Below are 9395 nucleotides of genomic sequence, written 5' to 3'. Positions count from 1 at the left end.
TGAATGAAAGCAAAGAAAGTTCATTTCATTAATAATGTTAAACATCATAGGGTTCTTTGATGTTTATGAAAACACAGGAGCAGAGTGTCATTTATAGAAAACACAGAAGTGGGGGCAACCAGCTCCCCTAGAACTTTGGAAAAAAAATAAAAATAGAGGACTTACAAATAAAAGTGAGAATGATTTTCTTTAGGCAGTGAATCAATTTTTAAATACCAAACTCTTGGATCATACAAAATGTTGAAATTAGGAAATAAAAAGTGACGGTATGGCCCGGAGTTTTGACATTTAAAAATTGATTCACTGCCTAAAGAAAATCATACCACCACTTTTTATCTTTTAATTTCAGCTATCCGCCTCCCCATTTCTGGGTCAAAATAAATATGTAGAAAAACTAAAAACAAAGCCAGCATTTTGTAATTTTAAAATACCACTGCAGGGAAAAAGGCGCATCACCTACTCAACTTTTTTTATCTTTTTCTACAAATAGAAAAACTACTAATGGCTCTTCCACATGCGGGTGCAATAAGCTGCGATCAGACTCAAGAAATTGGAATAAAATGTTGTTCTTCTTTTTTCCTCCTAGCCACCTAGTATGGTCATTTTATATCCCTTCGTTATTGACTTAATAATTATAAAAAATAAATTAATAATAAATAATAAGTTATTTAAAAAAAAAAAACATAAGAAGTTTAGGAAGTAAGGTTATATATAATAATAATAATAATAATAATAATAATAATATAATTAATTAATATTAATAATAATATATTTTATTAATAAAAATAAAAAAATTTAAATTATTATTTTTTTTATTTTTTATAATTCCGATTAATGATTTAATTAATTTATTTATTATTTTTATTATTTTTATTTTTTTATTATTATTAATATTTTTTTATTTTTTTAGAAATCACTCCGTTAATCTTTTATATCCCTTTTTGGAGTTATTACAAAAACCATCACAGAAAATCTTGAACCTAGACCACTAAACAAACCTCAAATTCTTCCCTATACTCTGGTATTGCTTCTACTGCATTCTAAAGTCTAAAGAACCTAACAACTTAGGCTATGATACCAAATTGAAACGACCTGCTAATAAAATAAAATATTTTTTTCCTAATATTTAAATTCAATCATTAACCTAAACCGCGGATAGTCAATCATATAAAATAAATCCACACGTAACACAATACCAGAGTGTCAAATCATCCTACAAAATACAAACATCACTGTTCTCTCAAGACTACCCTTACTAATACCAAGGGTTTACAAAATATGTCACCCCAAAAATAATACTCTCTCAAAAAGGCAGTATAATAGTCCCTCTACCTGCGAGCCGGCTCCGCTCGCCTAACTGGTTCACCTGAAAAATATTTCAACACTGGGATGAACCAACGCTCAGTAAGACAAAATATACTATTACAAGTGTATGGCCACTGAAGCAAATGCACGTGAACCATAAAAATAAAGGGGGCTAGAAAATAAAATTAATAAAAATAATAATGGGGCCAAAAACTAAGGGCTCAAGCTAATCTTGTGTGTTGTGAGCATAAAAATAGAGAATATTGGTACAAAATAAAATTATTCTATTTCTACATATTCATCATGCAATTTTCAGTTCATTCCATCTCTATTTTTTCCATTCAGCAAAACATTCTGTTAAGAGCAGAATCAACCATAATGAGGCAAGAGCAGTACTCTCAAGTAACTAAACCAACACAACTGAAGCAAATGCATGAGGAAGCGCAAAAATGCAATGACATGGTTTCTCATCCTCCCCAAAACACAGCAGATTCACCCCCTACAAAATTACAATGAGAGAGAGAGAGAGAGAGAGAGAGAGAGAGGAGAACCTTGCCACTGTTACAAACTGGAGCATTACAACTGCAGGAATCAAATGGCACCAAAATTTGCCATCCCGACAAAACCGTAACATACAAGTAGTGGCTGCCCTAACAAAAACAGTCGTAAATGAAATAACTCAAGCCCCTGCTTCAGTGCTCTTCTGCTTAGTGACTTCACTACCATCCCTCTGTTCACGAACTTCACTTCCACCCTCTGCTTCCTCCAATGGGCTAACTGGTTCTGGCTTTGCAGGCCCTGGACCAGCAGACACCTTCACCATTGAAGGACGCAACAGCCTGTCACCAAGTTTAAACCCCTTGCGATACTCATCAAGGACAATTCCTTCTTCAAATTCTGTGGACTCCTCACGCATAATAGCTTCGTGCAGCTTTAACCCCAAAAAAAAAAAAAAATAATGTCAGAAACATCCAAGATTAGGAACTAGGATTAACCCACAGCTAAAAAAGATCCAAATCTTTTTCAAGTGATGAGATTAGGTTATACTGATTGAGTAAATGAAGTAATGTTTATTGCTATGGCTAATACTCTTATGTCACAGGTGTGACACAACGAAGTCCACGTCTAAAAACTTTGTAATTTGCACAAACTCACTGAGTTGACCCAAATCAAACAGTTTAAAAGCGTATCCAGGTTCTTTGGAAACCTGAAAATTTAGATTAAGTATTCGAAGAAATTCCATCAAGTACTTGAGGGAATTTTGACCCAACTCGGTACACAACCCGCAGTAAGCCAGTGACAAAGGACAATCATTATGCCAACTGGCAAAATGCGGCAATTAACATGAGCTTTCCAAACAAGAAGCAACACTTTGTTCATCAGGATGAAATTTACAGTTAAATGATTGCTTTAGCAGTGTGTGCCTCCATCTTAGGGTGATTGTGAAACAAGAGACCCCTAGTCCCCTTGACTATCATTTCAGAAAAGCACAATTCGAATTCATCTTCCTTTCTATACTCATCATCCTCACATTGTCACAGGGGAGGGCAAAGCCCTGGGGCTGGATGCATTGAAGATCTTGGGGTAGCACCAAGACTGAGGGCACTTCCAGCTCCACTTTAATACCCATTCTCTATTTTATATTCCTATGTTATGTTGTTTACCGTCCGAATTATCAATTAAAGATGCAGAAACCCAGCCCTGAGTTAGCAAGTTTTTACATGTTCTAAAAATCACTTGAACTAGATAACTCACCAGTGGATCAAACGGATTCCCATTAGTCTCCACAGAAACAACACCAAGTGAGTCTAGAACCTCAACAAACTGTTTATATATGCTCTGGTAGCTGCTGTTGATCTTCTCCTCTCCCTCGGTTCCCACCTTCATCTGCACTTTAGCTCTCTCAAAGTTATCCAAAACAGGCAACATATGTTGGGGAAGGGGGGATAAACCTAGAGCAACAATCACACACGAAGAAAAATAAAGCACATCCACACTGGAATACCGGATTTACGTGGTTAGGTAGAATCGACCTACGTCTACGGGAGCACACACCACTGCACTATACTGGAGAAAAAAAAATACAAGGAGGAGCCACTGCTCAACTCTCTCTATCTCTCTCTTCTCTCTCTCTTATTGCAACACTCTGCACACACTCTCACTTCACGCAGCTTACACTGCTTAACACACACTGCACACAACACACTCACACCTCTCTCTGCACACTGCATAACTCCACACAGCTACACAACATACATAGCACCACCCTCATATATATATACACAGGGAAAGGAAAAAATCAAAGATGGAGGCTGCAGTTTTCAGCATTGTCTACAGAGTAGGTGGCCGCCGGTCTTCAACGTCCAAGCTAGCGGCTGGGCTGGTGCAGCTATTGGCGACTCCACACCGATAATCTCAACAATCTCCCACTTGGAGACGAAGACAGCATCTCAACTAGTGTATAGGCAAATGATGTGCTCCTGTCTATCTTCAAGCATGAAGACCAACTGAAGTTGAGCACAACTTCAGCTTTGCTGTAGTCATCACCTTCGTCAACATGTCAGCTAGATTTCTGCTACCTTGAATCTTTTCAAGTGTCAGTACTCCATCCTCTAATAGCGATCTGATGAAGTGATAACGCAATCCAATATGTTTGGTTCTGGAATGAAATGCAGAGTTCTTTGCCAGATGTATCGCACTCTGACTGTCACTGTACAAAACATTCCTCTCCTACTTTAACCCAAGCTCCGTCAACAGACCCTGAAACCAAATCATCTTTTTGCTAGCTTCTGTCACTGCTACGTACTCAGCTTCTGTAGTGGATAGGGCAACAATATTTTGTATCTGCGACATCCAACTAACAGCTGTTGTGCCAACAGTGAACACGTATCCGGTGGTGCTCCTGCCGTGATTGATTTCACCAGCAAAATCGGCATCTACATACCCTTTGACTTTCAAGTCTCCTTTGCCGAAACATAAGCACTTATCAATAGTGCCTCTGAGACACCTGAAGATCCTCTTCACTGGTTCCTAGTGAGTCTTCCCTGGATTAGACATGAATCTACTGACTGCTCCCACTGCTTGGCCAATGTCCCGTCTAGTACAAACCATGGCATACATGAGACATCCAATGGCTGAGGCGTAAGGTACCTTAGCCATGAAGTCCTTCTCTTCATTTGTTTGAGGAACCTGATCCTTGGAGAGGCGAAAGTTTCTTGCCAAAGGTGTATTTACTGCTTTGGCACCGCTCATGTTAAACCTCTGTAGAACACGGCTAATGTACTCCAACTGAGATAACTGCAATGTTCCCTGATGCTTATCTCTGGAGATCTGCATCCCAAGTATCTGCTTCGCTGAGCCTAAGTCTTTCATGTCAAATTCCATTGACAATTGCTGCTTCAATTTCCTAATCTCTTCTATATCTGATCCTGTGATCAACATGTCATCTACATATAACAATAGAATGATATAGCTATACTGATACCTCTTGAAGTAGCAACAGTGGTCGGCGTTACACTTTAGAAAATCATTCCTGTGCATGAAGCTGTCAAATTTTTGGTACCATTGTCATTGAGCTTGTTTAAGACCATACAAGCCCTTCTTTAACCTGCACACCAGATTCTCTTTGCCTTTCTCTAAGAATCCTTCTAGTTGATGCATGTAAATTTCCTCATCAAGATTACCGTGAAGAAACGCCATCTTCATATCTAACTGCTCAAGATGTAAACCCTCTAAGGCAACAATACTCAGAACAGATCTGATGGTTGTCAACTTCACAACTGGTGCAAAAATGTCGATGTAGTCAATTCCTTCCTTCTGCTCGAAGCCTTTAACTACCAACTGAGCCTTGTATCTCCTGGAACCATCATGCTCCTCTTTGATTATGTACACCCACTTGTTGTGAAGGGCCTTCTTACCTTTGGGCAACTCAGCTAGTTCCCACGTTCTGTTGGAGGTGAGGGACTTCATCTCATCCTTCATTGCAAGCTCCCACTTGCTCGCATCTCCTGCCAGACATGTTTCATCATAGCATTCGGGCTCTCCTCCATCTGTAAGTAGTAAATAATCTATATACCTTCTGTTTGGTACATGGGGTCAAGTAGATCTCCTAAGCTCTGAAGCTGGAGTAGGTGGTGGCGGTGCGACGATTTGCTCCACTGGTTCCTCCACCTGAGGATTCTTGGCATTCTACTGTTGTGTCCCAACACATTCTGGGACATCATCCATATTTACATGGGTTGATTCTCTCTAAACTGGTTCGGTGGATTCTGTTGTGTGCCTATCTTTGTACATCACTTTTTCATCAAAAATCACATCTTTGCTTTTGATCACCTTTTTGTTTTCATCATCCCAAATGCGGTATCCAAATTCATCTCCACCATAACCGATGAAAGCGCATTTCTGGGATTTTAGAACCAGCCTATCCCTAACATGATCATTGATATGTACATATGCAACACAACCAAAAACTTTCAAATGTGAAAGTCTTACCTCTTTGTTGCTCCAAACTTCTTCTGGTAGGCTATAGTCCAATGGTACTGAAGGACTTCTATTAATCAAATAAGCTGCTGTGTTGACTACATCTGCCCAAAACATCTTTGGCAGGTTTGATTGCATACGCATGCTTCTAACTTTTTCTGTCAACGTTTTGTTCATCCGCTCGGTTACGCCATTGTGTTGAGGCGTACCTGGCACAGTCCTTTCCATTCTGATACCATGCTCATAGCAGAATTTCTTGAACTCGGTGTCAACATACTCTCCACTGTTATCAGTTCTCAGCCTTTTGATTTTCAAACCAGTTTCGTTTTTTAGCTTCACTTTCCAATTTTTAAAAGCATCAAAAACATCAAATTTATACTTCAGGAAGTAAACTCATACCTTCCGTGAATGATCATCGATAAACGTGATGAAGTAATGCTTTCCCTTTGTACACGAAATGGTTGTTGGTCCCCATACATCTAAATGGACTAGCTCAAGTCTCTCCTTCTTTGGGGTACTGATGTTTGTCTGGAAACTAACTCTCTTCTGTTTCCCAAATATGCAATCCTCACATGTGTCAACCTTCACCGACTGTAAATCACTTAACTTACCTTTTGAGTGCATCACCCAGAGTCCCTTCTTACTCAAGTGTCCGAGTCGTTGATGCCATAAGTTGCTATCATCATTTCCTGTAGCAATTGTAATAGACATACATGTATCAGGAGTTACATAAAGAGTACCACTTTTCTTACCTCGAGTAATTGTCAATGCACCCTTCAAAATTTTCCATTCATCACCAATGAAAGATGTGTTATAACCTTCATCTTCCAATTGACCGACTGAGATCAAATTCTTCCTCAGGTCTGGAATATACCTGACACCTCTCAGTTTCCATACTGACCCATTCATTTTGATCTTCATTGTCCCTTTACCGGCAATGTCGCAAGGTTGATCATTGCCCAGATATACTTTATCGAAATTACCTTATGTATACTCCTCCAGGCAATCTCTGCTGCAAGTGGCATGGAATGAAGCTCCAGAGTCTAGCACCCAAAACTCCTTTTTGCTCTCCAAAGTGCAGATCAACAAATCATTATTTTCGGAAGCAATATTTGCTTCAACGTTTAAGCTAGCGGCTGGGCTGGTGCGGCTGTCGACGACTCCACACCGATAATCTCAACAACAGATTCTCCACAACTTCCCCCTATGCATTTGCTACTAGTGAAAGCCTTTCCCTTTCAGTTCTTTTCCGGAAATTGTCAAAGTCCACATTAATCCTAAGAATCCGATCCTTCTCAAATGAGAGCTCCTCAGACAAAGTAGCCACTCTCCTTTCAAGATCAACTTTCTCATCTTCAACAGATTTAATGGAAGCTTCTATCTCCACAATTTTGAAATCATTTTTACTTGCCAAAGCTTCTTTATATGATTGCAGTGAAGCTATGATGGCTGAAGCGGGTAATCCCTCTGCATCAGTATTGTTACTATCACTTGCAGTATCTTCTCCATGAACAACACCATCTGAATTGTCCTATTACAAAAAGCTATCAGAATAATCACCTTGACAAAGACACGGCCTTCAATAATGCATGGTAAGGAACGAATAATCAAATTTTAGAAAGCTTCAATATAGTGAAAACGAAGAGTGCACATAAATTTAACAGTCAAAACAAATTCAGAATATCCACAAATCCTACCATGCAGATTAATAGGAGAAAAGGAGGGAGAGGATTGCTCTCTCCTCCATCAACCCTACTTTGGCATTAGAGCATTCAATTCTCCAAATCAACTGGACTTGTCTTCCCCCTCTATTGTTCTTTTTTTTTTTTTCCTTCTGTCTCTCTCATGTGAAAAAGGGGCAGAAACAAGGAAATAGGAGAAACCATCGGATGTGGACTAGAGGCAAAGTAGGTGCATGATGTCGCAGTGTCTATACCATATAGACATCCATATAGTACATTTTTACAGTTGATGTAGGGCAGCAGGGGCAACATCAAGGTTCTGCAGCCATAAAGTAATTAGTAGAGGAAGGGATGGGAATGGAGAAGAGAGGAGATACTGGGGGGGGGGGACTTCAACCAAATTCATCACCTACTCCAACATGGCTTTCACACGCTATTTATAAGAAAGCCTCTTCACATGAAAATTTCACATAAACCCTTAGAACTAAATTACATTACAAACATATCCCTAGAATACACAAATACTATAAACAAGCCCCCAAATACACAATATTCTACTAATTAAATTAAACACACAATAAACTACTAACTTAAACCAACAATTGCTTGACCCAACTCTTCTGAATTATTCTCTAGCAAGGATCTTCCCAAGCTTTTGGTTCTTGTCCTACATCAACTCTCCCCCAATTAGAAAAAAATCGGCCTCGAATTTTGAAATGTTGAAGGATCCAAAGTAAGAAGCAAACTTGGACTCTTCGAAAGGCAGGCACTTGAAAGAGACAAGAAATCACATTCCATTGGCAGCACCATAGACTTGACTTGAGAATTAGCATCAATGAACTCATTGGGGATGACAAACTCAACAATAAGAATGAAAGACTTTGGATGTCTTCAAACACATTCATTGTCTTGCTTGTAGTTTCTTCAAGTCGAGTAACTTTCACATGATCAATAATCTCATATGCTTTGTCCTGCTTGGTTAGTAAAGCAGGCTTCAAAATGATTTTCTTTCCATTATAGTGGATGACATGTGTTCGCATGTCCTTTAGCCAAACCCAAATCATCCAACCAAGAAATGCATGGCCAATGTTCAGGGTATGATATCACACTAAATATTACCAAAATAGTCACCCATTTATATAGGCACCAAACATCTTTCACAAACATATATGGAAGAGTCATCAATCCAATATGAGTCATAAGGCTTTGGATGGGGTTCTGAATGAAGTTACATACGAATGACTATTTATGGAAACCAATTGGACATCTTCCATCAATGATGAGTTTGCAAACCAATGTGTCGTAAGGCTTTCATGCCAAACTATGGCACTTTCTTGCAATAAATTGTGTCCACAATCAAAATGTCTCCTTACAGGTCAAAATATCGCAACTGTAGCAATTTCTCACGAAATTGGAAGCAGGAAAACACTCAAGCAGTGTCCCACTCGCTAGTCACCAGCACATGGGGGGGGGGGTGTTGCCAGCGGCAAGACTCCAATGGCAAGGCTTTTCGGTGGCACCGAGTTTCCAATATGCCGAAGACTAGCAATAATTTCTCACTATTCTATCCACCCACTTTGCTAACCTCTCTCTCTCTCCCTCTCCCTCTTTCCCTGTTAAATTGTAAAGTCATTTCCAACATTTAAAGTCTAACATAGGGGTTGTACTATTCATATGCTGGTTGTACTATTTATATGGTGGTTACACTATTCATTTGGTAGCTGCACAAGTCTACAAAGGTGGCTACACTATTCATTTGGTGGTTGCACAAGTCTACAAAGGTGGCTGCACTATTCATTTGGGGACTGCATAAATCTACAAAGGTGGCTACACTATTCATTTGATGGTTGCACAAGTCTACAACGGTGGCTGCACTATTCATTTGACGGCTTTGAAAATGAGGCTTACAAAACCCCTATAAATGGGGAA

At 39.2% G+C, this 9395-nt stretch overlaps 1 pseudogene; it reads right to left on the bottom strand.

The window, feature by feature from the left end:
* Positions 1–1984: 1984 nt before the first annotated feature.
* LOC131143820 (uncharacterized) lies at positions 1985–8506 on the bottom strand (annotated as a pseudogene).
* Between the last annotated feature and the right edge of the window lie 889 nt (positions 8507–9395).

Source organism: Malania oleifera, chromosome 12 (genome assembly GCF_029873635.1).
Source record: "Malania oleifera isolate guangnan ecotype guangnan chromosome 12, ASM2987363v1, whole genome shotgun sequence".
Taxonomy (NCBI): Eukaryota; Viridiplantae; Streptophyta; class Magnoliopsida; order Santalales; family Ximeniaceae; genus Malania; species Malania oleifera.
Note: the sequence above shows the minus strand (reverse complement) of the source record. Positions and strands in the feature narration are given on the sequence as shown.